Raw genomic sequence first — 12,306 nt, 5'->3', positions numbered from 1 at the left:
CCCTAGCCGTTACTGTCAGGGCTGAGATGAAGGGTGCAGGCTGCTACTGTAGGGTACGGACCCATCAAGCGTGCCATGCTTTTCAGAGATGGCAGGCACGACGCCGCCTGGCGAGAGACGTGGGCGCTGCCCCCAGATCCGACAGGTACGGATGTTAGGTGGATCTTCCCTGCAGGTTGCCGAGCTGCTTTGCACCGAGCCGCCTGGGGCTGAGTTAACTTGCACCGAGGTGCCAAGGTACCTCAAGGTGCTCACACTGGAGGCGAACCTTAAGCAAGTAGGAACAGGAGTGCTGACGGTGCTGTCCTGAGGTGTTTCTCCCTCGAGACACTTACCCAAAAGTCGGGGTGCTTTCTTCTTAGGAAGGAAGATCTCGGAACCTCTTAGGAGGAGCTCGAGTCTCAAGGGTAGCTCGGGTCCCTTTGGGGTGAGTTGGGCCTTGCTTCCTGGCGAGTTGTCACACCCGTCGAGTCGTTCGGCCGGGCTTCGGCGAGCTTGCTACGCCGAGTTGTGGCTAAGCTGTCATGCTGAGTTGCCACTTGTGCCAAGTCATGTCCACGTGTCCCCGTGCTACGAGGTCGGGCCAAATCACCCTACATCAACTATCAATCAAAATGGGTGAAATCTACTATAGGTTCAGGTCTGTATACATTCTCTTATTTTCTTTTAAACCAAACACAAGCCTAGCATATATATATATATATAAAGAGAGAGAGAGAGAGAGAGAGAGAGAGAGAGGTCTGACTCTTTTACCTTGAAAACAAATATTGGTTCAACATTTTGCCTTACAAATATATATATATATATATATAGTAAGTCAAGATCTAACTCACTAACTAGGGCACGTTTGGCGTGTCTTTTTTGGGAAGATCTTCTAGTAGCTCTGATAGTCAAAAGACACAAGCTTTTGCATAAAGATTTGAGCAGCCCGAAGCATGTTTGGCAGATGCACGTCTTTCTGCGCAAGATTAAAATGTGAAAGATGCGAGAAGCTTCATTTGGAGCTTCCCGAAATCAGTCCAAAATGGGCTTTTTGCGTCTTTTTGGCGTTTTGTCTTTTGGCGGCTAGATCTTCTGCGTGTCAAACGGAAATAGACCGAAAATCGGTCTTCTCGACTTGTAAACAGCTGAAAGACCGCGCAAAAAGATGCACCAAACGGGCCCTAGGCTAGTGTGCAAAACCTTATGGGGTTAAATTGCATTATGGATATAAAAACATGTTTAATGTGTTGTTCTTTTTCTAAGCATGGGTAGAGTTGTTGTGGGTAGGAGATCTAGAGTCCTCTCCAAATCCCAATAACCATCAAATTTATTGGGAGACATCTACCCACATAACATCACAGTCACAGATGGGAGACATCTCATCCTCTTACATGTTATTATGCATGAGGAGACTTTCCAATGCATAGTAGTGTTTCGTGTGTAAGCATGGGTAGAGTTGTTGTGGGTAGGAGATCTAGAGTCCTCTCCAAATCCCAATAACCAACAAATTAATTAGTTAATCCGGTCTTGTGCATCTCATGGTCCTTCTAATATTAGAAAAGACAATATTGTTCTTTCTGTTGAATTTGGATCTACTTCCAACAAATTACTACAGTCGCATACCAGAAACATCTCCTTTGTTATTTCATGGGGACAAAGGAGATGTTTCCTTGTTATTCAAGAGTTATACAGGAGACTCTTAGAGTAGCCTCAATTAAGCGGTTGAAGATGTTGAATATGGAGGTTGTGATGATGTCCATATTTTATACTAGTGGCCTAGTGGGGAGCTGTGCGATGCACGGGAAAATCTGAAAGATTTAATAAGTGTTGATATCTAAAATTTTAATAATTATATTTTCATTTAATGTTAATTTACAGAAAATAATTATTGTTAATTTAATATGAACAAATATTTTTTTAATAAATTTAGTTTTATTAATAATTTATAGTAATTTTAATAATTGTTATTATTTTTAAATGAAATTTTGATTAACTTTAAATAAATAAAAATAATTACAGAAGCTAACTTTTTTATTAATTTCACTAATAATTAACAATTATATAGGAATGACAATGAGGTGGGTTTAGGGTGGGGCACCCCATCCCTGTCCCTGCCCCATAGTGAAGACACTCTACCCCATCCCTGTCCCTGCCCCATAGTGAAGACACTCTACCCCATCCCCTCCCTGTCCCCAGTGTCAGGCGGGTTCAAGGCAACCACTCCTCAATGTCATCAAGGATGGGGAACCCTTGAATTTCCTTGCCTCGTCCCCAGTATTGGGTGGGTTCAAGTAGAGGTGTAAACCGGGTCATGCTGAGCCGAGCCTTGGGCCAGGCCAAGCCGCGGACCAGGCTAAGCTATGAGAGGTCCATTTAAAAAAAATTTGAAAAAGGCGTTTAAATTTTTATTTCATATGATTTTTGATGTATACAATTGTTTATATATACAATTAGACCTATTCATGGGCCAGATAGCCTAACTCGGCCTAACCCGTTATTTTTCAAGCTTGGACAAAATTTTAGGCTCATGGGCTCGAGCTTAGGCTTTCTCAAATAAGCCCGGCCTGATACTATTACATATATAAAAAAGTACTTGTGTTATATGTATATCAATTTACTATTAGGAAATATAAATTAATTTATTAAATTATTACTAAATTAATATAATATTAGTTTATAAAAGTATACTGAAAATAAGACATTTTGTGTGCAGATCGGGCTCGGGCTCGAACTCAAGCATGCACATTTTCTGTTGATAAAGATGCCCATGTTAATTATAAAACTATGATTTTTACAAATTAAAGTTTTTATTTAATTCTAGTATAGTATAAAAATATATATAACATTTATATATATATATATTAATATAAATATTGTTATTTTAATATTATATAATAATATTTACCATATATGCAATATAACTTCCAAGTTGAGCTTATTACAGGTTGTTTAGCTTGGGCCCTATCCGCTAAAGCCAACATTGGACTCCAAAAGTTTGATACCCAATTAGACTTCGGATATGATTATCCCTAATAATGTGAGGGCGTGGTGCATATCTCAACTAGACCTAACTCAAAAGAAAATAGTTGCTTGAGCCTACAAATTTATAGATTTAATCGGGTTAGGTTAAGTTATAAACGATTTGTTACTTTTTATTATTAATTATTAAAATATTTTAATTATTAAATTACTGTATTTATTTAAAATACCGTAATTTCTGGAAATTATCATATTTTCAGAAATATTGCTAGTTTCTTGGCTAAAACTAATTAAATGTAATTTTTCTGGTAATTAAATATAATTTTTTGGTAATTAAATGTAATTTTCTACTATTTATAGCTTAAATTATAATTATTGTTAATTACAGTTTAAAAATAATTATTGTTAATTATATTACTATTAATAATTAAAATACATTATTTTTTCATTATTATTCAGTATTTTTTGCAATAGAATACAATTAATTTATTTTTTTTAATTATTTTTAGTATTTTAATTAAACTTTAGGTTTTTTCAGGATTTTTGAATTTTTAATTAATTTTTGGTGTTTTTCATTATTATTCAGTAATTTTTGCATATGAGTATTTTTCAATAATTTTCCGCATTTTCAAGGTGGTTCTTCTATAGTCATCAGAGATGAATCTTCAACAGATGCAAAAACTGAACAGAGATGTATATCCTTGCCTTGGAACAAAAGCAAAAACTCAACAGAGATGTATCTACAGTCATCACAACCTCAACGAACTTAAGCAGGAATTGAGCAGTCATATCCATAGATTGCAGTTCAATAACTTGTGATAAAGTGCTTGTTTGAAGGCAGGCTGAAGCAATATAGACTTAGGATTTCCGAGGTGGGCCCCACATGGACAGCCTATAAGCTATGTTTGGTGAAAAATCCTAAAAGCCCAAATCAGTCATTAGTGAGTAGTGCACGCCCAGCTTGGTTGAATCTTCAACCCAGCCCTCTCAAATGGGCCCAAAATCAATTTTTGCTAATTTTCTTTTCATTGTTTTTTTGAACAGATTAAGAGGGATGAACAGGTCTCCAATGCTGGCCAAACCGCCCAGGAAGGGGCATCTGATGCTCCACAGTCTACCCAAAGCTCCCTCCAAGAAGCCAAGGAGAAAGCAACCAACTTCCTTCTACCCAAAGCTTGGTTGAATCTTGTTTCTTCTGAAATTTTTATTTTTATTCCCAACTCTTTCTGAGGTTGTTAGTTATGGGCCTCAACCAATTCTATTGTGGAAGTGGTTATCTTGATTGTTTCTTGTAAGAAGAGAGTGCTGCAATCTCTCTCTCTCACGGATAATGAAATTATAATTTTCTTCTTTTGTTTCTTCTCCCATAAATTAGAATGTTAGTAGGATGGATATGCCAATGTGCCTAATTAACATGTTAGATTTAGGTCCAATAAAATATTTCAATTTTTTTTCTTTCTTTGATGGATTTGACTTTGTTACTCTCTCTTCAACAATTAATTTACTCCATACAAAGATCCGATTTGATTAAGAAACTAACTGGATCCAAATGAGCCATAGTGTATATTTGCTAAAAAAAATAAAAGAAAGTGGTAAACTGAATTAAGTTTTATAATACAAATGGGTTGACGCAGAAATCATTCAAATATTTGGCCTTTTGGGCCACAAGGTGAGCAGGCCTAGAAAAAGTCTACGAATATACACAAATTTAATAGATAAGAAGGAAGCTAGAATTTTGAATTTTTCATGTAGGCCCTGACCAAGCCTTACTAGCATGGGCCGAGATTCTGAGCTTTCTGAGCTTGTAAACTAGGTGAAGAGAAGCAATTAGTAGGGCTGTTCATAAGAATGCCCAACCCGACCAAACCGACCAATCCGGACCAATCCAACCTGAGTCGGCTGGGTTTTCATCAGTACTGGTCGATTTCGGGTTAGGCAAATATATAAACCGATATATCGGGTTGGATTCGGTTTTCTTGTGTGAAAATCGAAACCAACCCGACCCGAACCGAACTAGTCTTCTACTAGTTCTGTAGTTCCTAGTTTGAGTAGTTTCCTACTTAACTATAACTATTCTTCTACTAGAACTGGAAGGCCCATTAGGCAATTACAATTAGAATAGGCAATCTATCCTAGTTTCTAACTTTCTATAATCTTTTACACCAAATAGGCAACCCATTAGGCAATTACAATTAGAATTCAATTAGGTGTCCTTTTGTACAGGAGCAAAACCAAAACCGACCCAAACCGACCCAACCCGACTCAAACCGACCAGGTTGGTTTGGCCTATCAGTGGGTCGGTTTCGGTTTCCACCTCAGGTAACCCGACCAGGTCGGGTCGGTTGGGAAAACCCCAATAAACCGGCTCAACCCGACCCGTGAACACCCCTAGCAATTAGGCATTCAGTCTTCTAACTTCCACTGATCTAAATATATATTTTACTCTAAAGATGACCATCTAAATATATATTTGACGAGCTCGACTGCATCTGCCTTCATCGTGGGCCAATAATAGCCTTGCCTTAACGCTTTCTGTGTGAGAGCTCTGCTCCCCAAGTGTCTGCCACACAAGCCTTCATGAGTGCCGTGATGTACATGCTTAGCATGTGAAGGTCACAAGCAGCGCAGGTAAGGGAGTGTGAAAGACCTCATGTACAGTTGTTCATCTATGAGGACGTATTTAGCTGACTAGCGCTCCACTCTTCGGGCTGTGTTATGTTATGCAGGTAGGGTCCCATGGAGCAGATAACCCACGAGTGGATCAATCCAGCTCGATTCTGCTTGTAATACGGGAGCGACCTCTTTTGCCCCCCTGAGATTGTTGGGCCAAGGTAGGTCCTCTATGTACACAGTTTGCATGGTGTTGTTGCTCGTGCTGGCTAGTTGTGACAAGGCATCGGCCTCAGCGTTCTTGGACATCAAAATCTGTCTGATGAAGTAGGAAACGAAGCTGCGCAGGATCTCTCTGAGTTTGGCCAAATAAACTGCCATAGTGGGGTCACGGGCTTCGAACTCACCAGTGACTTGGTTAACCACCAGCTGTGAGTCACTGCATACAATGAGGTGCTTGGCCTTCATTTCCCTTGCTAAGGTTAACCCGATGACCAATGCTTCGTATTTCGCCTCATTGTTTGATGCCTCAAATCTGAACCAGAGAGCATATTCCAGCTTCACCTCACTTGGGCCGTACAGTATTAGTCTTGCACCGCTTCCCTGTTGGTTAGACGAGCCGTCGACATGGAGGATCCAGGGCTCCTCGTCCCAGGTCGGTTCTGCTCCGACCGAGACTGACGCCGCACTGGTTGAGGCTCCCGTCGTGTGGTCGAGCTTGGTCAGCTCGGGGGTTGCTGTGCTAAACATGCATTCTGCTACAAAATCAGCCAAGACTTGAGCTTTGATCATTGGTCGAGGCTCATACCAGATATCGTATTCGCTCAGTTCAATGGACCACTTCGTCAATCTCCCAGATACCTCGGGTTTGAGTAAGATATGCCTCAGGGGTTTGTTGGTGAGAACGACGATAGTGTGGGCCTGGAAGTATGGGCGAAGTTTTTGGGCTGCTATGATTAGTGTGTATGATAATTTCTCAATATCTGGATACCTGGTTTCTTCATCTTGCAAAATTTTGCTAACATAGTAAATGGGTCGTTGGACCCGATCTATTTCTTTGATTAGTATCAAGCTAACCACCTCGTCGCTTGTAGAGAGGTATAACTTTAACACGTCCCCTTCTTTGTGTTGGGTTAAAACTGGGGCGGTACCTAAGTATCTTTTTAGCTCGTCAAAGGCAAGCTGGCATTCTTCAATCCATTCGAAGTCCTTACTCTTTTTTATCACTTTATAAAAGGGTAGGCACTGATCTGCCGACTTGGACATGAAGTGGCCTAGGGTGGCTATTCGACCAGTCAGCCTCTGAACCTCTTTTATTTTCTGGGGTGGTCTCATATCTAGAATGGCTTTTATTTTATCTGGGTTGGCCTCGATGCCACATCGATTGATTATATAGCCTAGAAATTTACCCGAAGTGACCTCAAAGACGCACTTATTTGGATTTAGCTTCATGTTATATCTTCGTAAAATTTGAAAAACACTCTTTAAATTATTCAATAAAAAATCTAAAAACTGGGTCTTCACGATCATGTCATCAACATAACACTCTATCTTATTGCCGATTAACGGCTCAAAAATCTTATTTACAAGGCGTTGAAAGGTTGCCCCAACATTTTTTAGTCCAAAGGGCATGACCTTGTAACAGTATAACCCGAGCTCAGTTATGAAGGCGGTCTTTTCTTCATCAACAGGATCCATCCTAATCTGGTTGTAACCGGAATAGGCGTCCAGGAAGCTCAGCAACTTATGCCCTGAGGTCGCGTCCACTAGGCGATCGATCTTGGGTAGCAGGAAGCAATCTTTTGGGCAGGCTCTATTCAGGTTAGTGTAATCGACACAGATGCGCCACTTGCCATTGGCTTTTTTCACCAAAACTGGGTTAGCCACCCATCTCGGGTAATGGACTTCCCTGATGAAGTCTGTCACGAGGAGCTTTCCAACCTCTTCATCGACTACCTTTCAACGTTCCGGGGCGAGGTTACGCTTCTTCTGCCTTATTGGCCTGACTAAGGGGTCGGTGTTCAATTTGTGAGTTATAATTTTTGAATCAATTCCGGGCATTTCTGTCGCGGACCAAGCAAAAACATCTAAGTTTTCAAGTAAGAAACTTACTAGCTGGGAGCAGAGTGGTTCGTTGGTCGAGGCACCGATCTGGAGAGTCTTGGCCGGTTTGTCAACGAAGACTGGTATGTGGACCATCTCCTCTGTCGGGGCAGCTCGCTCGTCGGTATACTTCGTAGGTCACTTGAGCTCGACATCCTCTGCTAGCTTTACTTTTCCTTTAAGAGCAGTTACGTAGCACTTGCGCGATTCGAGCTGGTCACCTCGCACGACTCCCACCCCGTAATCAGTTGGGAATTTCATCACCAAATAGTAAGTGGGCACTACCGCGCATAGAACATGCGTGATGGACCGACCTACTATGGCGTTGTAGGGGGAGGGAGTCGCAACCACCAGGAAGGTGTGCTTAAATCGCACGATGTTTGGCCACGTGCCGACTTCCACAAGTACTGTGACTCGACCAAGAGGTCTGACCTCCTCGCCGTTGAACCCTACCAAAGGAGTATCTATCGGTCTCAGGTCGCTTTGCTGTAACTGTAATTTATCAAAAGTCTCCTTGAAGAGTATATTTGCCGAGCTACCTGAGTTTACCAATATTCGCTTTACCTCAAAGTCATTAATTCGCAGCTTCACTACTAGGGCATCGTCATGAGGATACTGGATTCCGCGTGCATCATCCTCAGTGAAGTATATTGGTCCTTCAAGCCGAGGTCGCTTTGGTGGGTTTTCCTCTTCGTTCTCTAGCTCGTGGATCGAAGTCCTCCCAGTTGCTGATGTACACCTGGCAATGATGGACCCGTCGGTAATCATGTTAATTACCCCAAGGATCGGTCTTTCCTCTGGCAACTGCCGCGGTGGTTGCTCATTTTGCCTGCTGGTCTCGAGGGCATTCCTCCTCTGGTCCCCTTGTCGATCCGTCTGTCGATCTGTTTGCCCCCTCTCTTCCCTTAAGATGAAGTTCTTCAAGTATCTGCGTCGGATGAGTTCTTCGATCCCGTTGCGGAGATTCCTACAATTCTCTGTTTTGTGCCTGTGATCTCGGTGGAAATGGCAATATACATTTGGGTTTCTTGTTGCTGGGTCTCCCCTCAACCTGGGAGGTCCTTTGATGAAGGAGGAGTCCTTAATGGCCATTGGGATCTCTCCTTTCTTAGCGTTCAAAGGCGTGTAGCTCGTTCTCTCCACAGGTGGGGTCCTGGAGCGCCGAGGTGATTTGTGAGTTCGCGAGGGGGACCGGCTTCTGGAGTTGTTTCTTCCCCTACTCGAGGACTTGCTTTTCTTCCTCTTCTGTCCACCATTGCTCATTCCTTCATTCTCTTTCTTCCTCTTTTCCGGTGGTGGGTTGTCGACCTTCTGATTAATCTCCTCCTCGGTACCGATGAACTAGTCTACTAATTTAAGGAATTCAGTGATGTCCTTTGGTTTGTTAGTTACCATGTGCCACTTAAACTCCTTATGGGTGATTCCTTTCTTGGCTGTAGTAAGTCATATTGCCGGGTCAAGGTCTGGTATCTGCAGGCAAGTGTAATTGAAGCGCTTGATATAGCTTCTGATCGATTCTCCTTTCCTCTAAACCACGTTGAGAAGGCTTTCCTGCGACTTCGAACACTTCTTGCTAGTAATGAAGTGTGCGGTGAACAAGTTGGAAAACTGGGACCAGCTTTTGATGGAGCCCGGCGTGAGATTTCGGTACCAAGTTCGAACTACCCCCTTGAACGTAGTAGAGAAGGCCACACACATGCAAGACTTATCAGCCCCAACTAGGTGCATCTGAGACTGGAAAGAGTCCACATGGTCATTGGGGTCGAACGACCTGTCATACTTGTCTAATGGGGGCATCTTGAAGTCTTTTGGCATTGGAGTTGCCAAGAGCTCGGGTGACAGAGGGGATGACCGGCAAAGTAGTGGAGGTGCGGTCTTTGTAGCCACCGAGCTCGTTTCTTCCTTCCCTTTGGTTTGCTCTTCTCGCTGGCCTGGTTTCGCTGGCGGGCTGTTCCTGACCGAGGTACGACACGTTTTGCGACGTCTCTGTTGTTGTTTCTTCATTGGCTCGGTGTTGGTGCTGCTGACTTCAGTTTGATATGGTATTTCAGCCCCATCGTGAGGTAAATCCTGGTTTCTTGTGGGATTCTGGGGCTGGCTATCACAAGGGATGGAGAGGCCCTGTCTCGAGTTCACACCTAGAACCCCGAGCTAGTTATCTGCTCGTGATCCGTCATTCTCTTGTTGTGAGTACCGAGGCGGATTGGGCTGACTATCCCTGGACCTATTTCCAAGATTACCTTGCAAGATCGGCGGAGTGTGCTGATCGTCTCTCCTCCCACGGGGTGAGACCTGATTCTTGAGAAGAATCGGTACTTGTGAGGTCACTTTGCCCCGATGGGGAGATCGGCTGATGTTCTGGTTAGTCCTAAGCCGATTTGGGTTCTGACTATGATGGGCCCTGGGTGCCGAGGTGGAACCGGTTGCTGGTTTGGTTGTAGTGGAGGGAACTGGTGTTGATATTGTTGGTACTGTTGAAACTGTTGGACCTGCTACATCTGGATCTGAATAGCCCGGATGCACTAAACGAGGTCGTGAAATTGGGAATGCCCGGTTCTGGGAGGAACCATGGAGGGCTCAGAGAAAGTTGCGTATACCACTAGGGGAAGTTGGGCGCTCACTTTTGTAGTGCTCTGTGGTGCGAATAGTGATAGAACTCCCAACATTGTGAGCGGAATGGTGAACTGGCCGATGCACACCGTAAGAGCTTAGGGGAAGGTTGGTTACTGGGTTTGCCCCCCCAGTGATGTTCATCTCGACACTTTTCCCGGTGTGACTAGAGGATGCCATTGAGGTTGAGATTAAGCTTGAAATTGCAAAGGGATAGGGATGACCTTTCGATTGTTTCCCACAGGTGGCACCAATTGATGGTGCATGATTTGGCTACTCCTAGCTGGAGGATGATCTGAACTCTGATTGGATAGCGAGCTTGACCGATCTGCAAAACAGTGTATCAGAGAACCCGGGGTAGCTAACCCGGTGAGGTCGCTCTGATGCTTAAGTCACTAATTCTGCTGTGAATGCGAGCTGAATGCTTGAAAGCTTGAGTGCTAGTGAGTAGAATAATCACGTGTACCTATTCCTTGAGATTTCGAGTCTTTATATGCTGGAGTAGTCGTGGGCCTTAGGAAAGAGCTCCGGGTTCTCCGGGCTGTGGGGATAAGGTTAGTTCCATTTTTGAAGGAGAGCAGTATGTTGATAAGGTTTATCGCCTGTCTCCGATTCAGGCGGAACCGGGATGAGTTCTTATCGTGGTTTCAGGAAATTCGAGATCTGTTGGCTCATCGTGCTCTCAAGAGATTCGGGATCTGTTGGGGAGGCCTTTGGAGTCGGTTACGTGGTGTTACGGCTCATTAGCTCTGAGCTGGAACTTCGACTCTTTAGTCTCGAACTGGATTGGGTGCAGAGGTGCCTCTACACCGAGATGGATTTTAGGCCGAGGTGGCTGAATACCCGAACTCCGAATGTTGCGAACTAGGCTTGCCTGGCTGAGTTGTCATCCTTTGATTAGATCGCGCCTACATGTCCCCTTCTTGTTAGGTCATGCCAAATCACCCTTGATCACATCCTATAAAGCAAGCTTTCAACAACACTAAACATTGCTCAGTGTTCTGACCATCAGAACCATTATCCTTCACCTGTTAAGACCAGTATCCGCCATCTTCATAGCTTCACAAGCAACAAAAGATAATTCTAATTTGTCTAGTATGCAACCGTACCATCCTATTTTCTGTCTTCTTAGCTTCGGTTTCAGCCAGCTTATACAGTCTTGGGCACAACTCTTTGAACTTGCCAATCCCACTCCAATCATCCTCCCAAAACCTGATTCGGGTTTTATCTTTTTATTTTTTTTAATACTTGGAGCTTAATTTTATTTGGTGGGTAATCTGAACTGGGAAATTAATATTTTGTAAACTTTTCAAGTCCAATCCATGTACTTCTCTCCGAGTGCAAAAAATAAAAAATACACCAATCCAGCCCTCTAAACAAACACATCCAAAGAAAAGAAAATAATATTTAACCATTTTGACAATGAAACTCAAGTTGTTAACTACTTGTTGTGAATCTATGCTTTAAACGTGTATTGTTTTGCAGTGAATATTGCCAGGAAAATCAAGTAGTGTATTGTTCATATCTTGCACAAGTCCCAAGGATTACTAAATAAGATTACTCAAGCAAACAGAAAACATCATGAATCTAATGTGCAAGATCAAATAATCAATGTAATAACTAGATCATTAGATAAAAATTATAAAGCAGCTAAGCAACATATAAAATATCAACCGCAATCCAGGCAGCCGTCGTTCAAGCTCTCATCCTCTGCTTTGCACTGGTTGTTCAAAGACCAGGGCAGAACGGAACTTGAAGCAGAGGAAAGGTAACCAGGGCAAAACGGCCATATCTTTGCCATGCTTTGCCCTGGTTGAAGCGGGAAACAGAGAGAGGGTAAATCAGGGCAAAACGGAGCTTGACCGTTGGAATGCCTTACCGTCACACTGATTTGGTGCGACCCCGAGTTCTTATTTTTGGATCCTGTATTTTACCCTTTTTCTATCCCATCCCCCTATTTCCCCAAAACAAATAAAAGAAAAAGGAATATTGCTCTTTTCCTAATCCCATCCCACAAATCAA

Source organism: Nelumbo nucifera, chromosome 1 (genome assembly GCF_055504915.1).
Source record: "Nelumbo nucifera cultivar China Antique chromosome 1, China Antique-T2T, whole genome shotgun sequence".
Lineage (NCBI taxonomy): Eukaryota > Viridiplantae > Streptophyta > Magnoliopsida > Proteales > Nelumbonaceae > Nelumbo > Nelumbo nucifera.
This window is presented reverse-complemented; position numbering follows the sequence as displayed.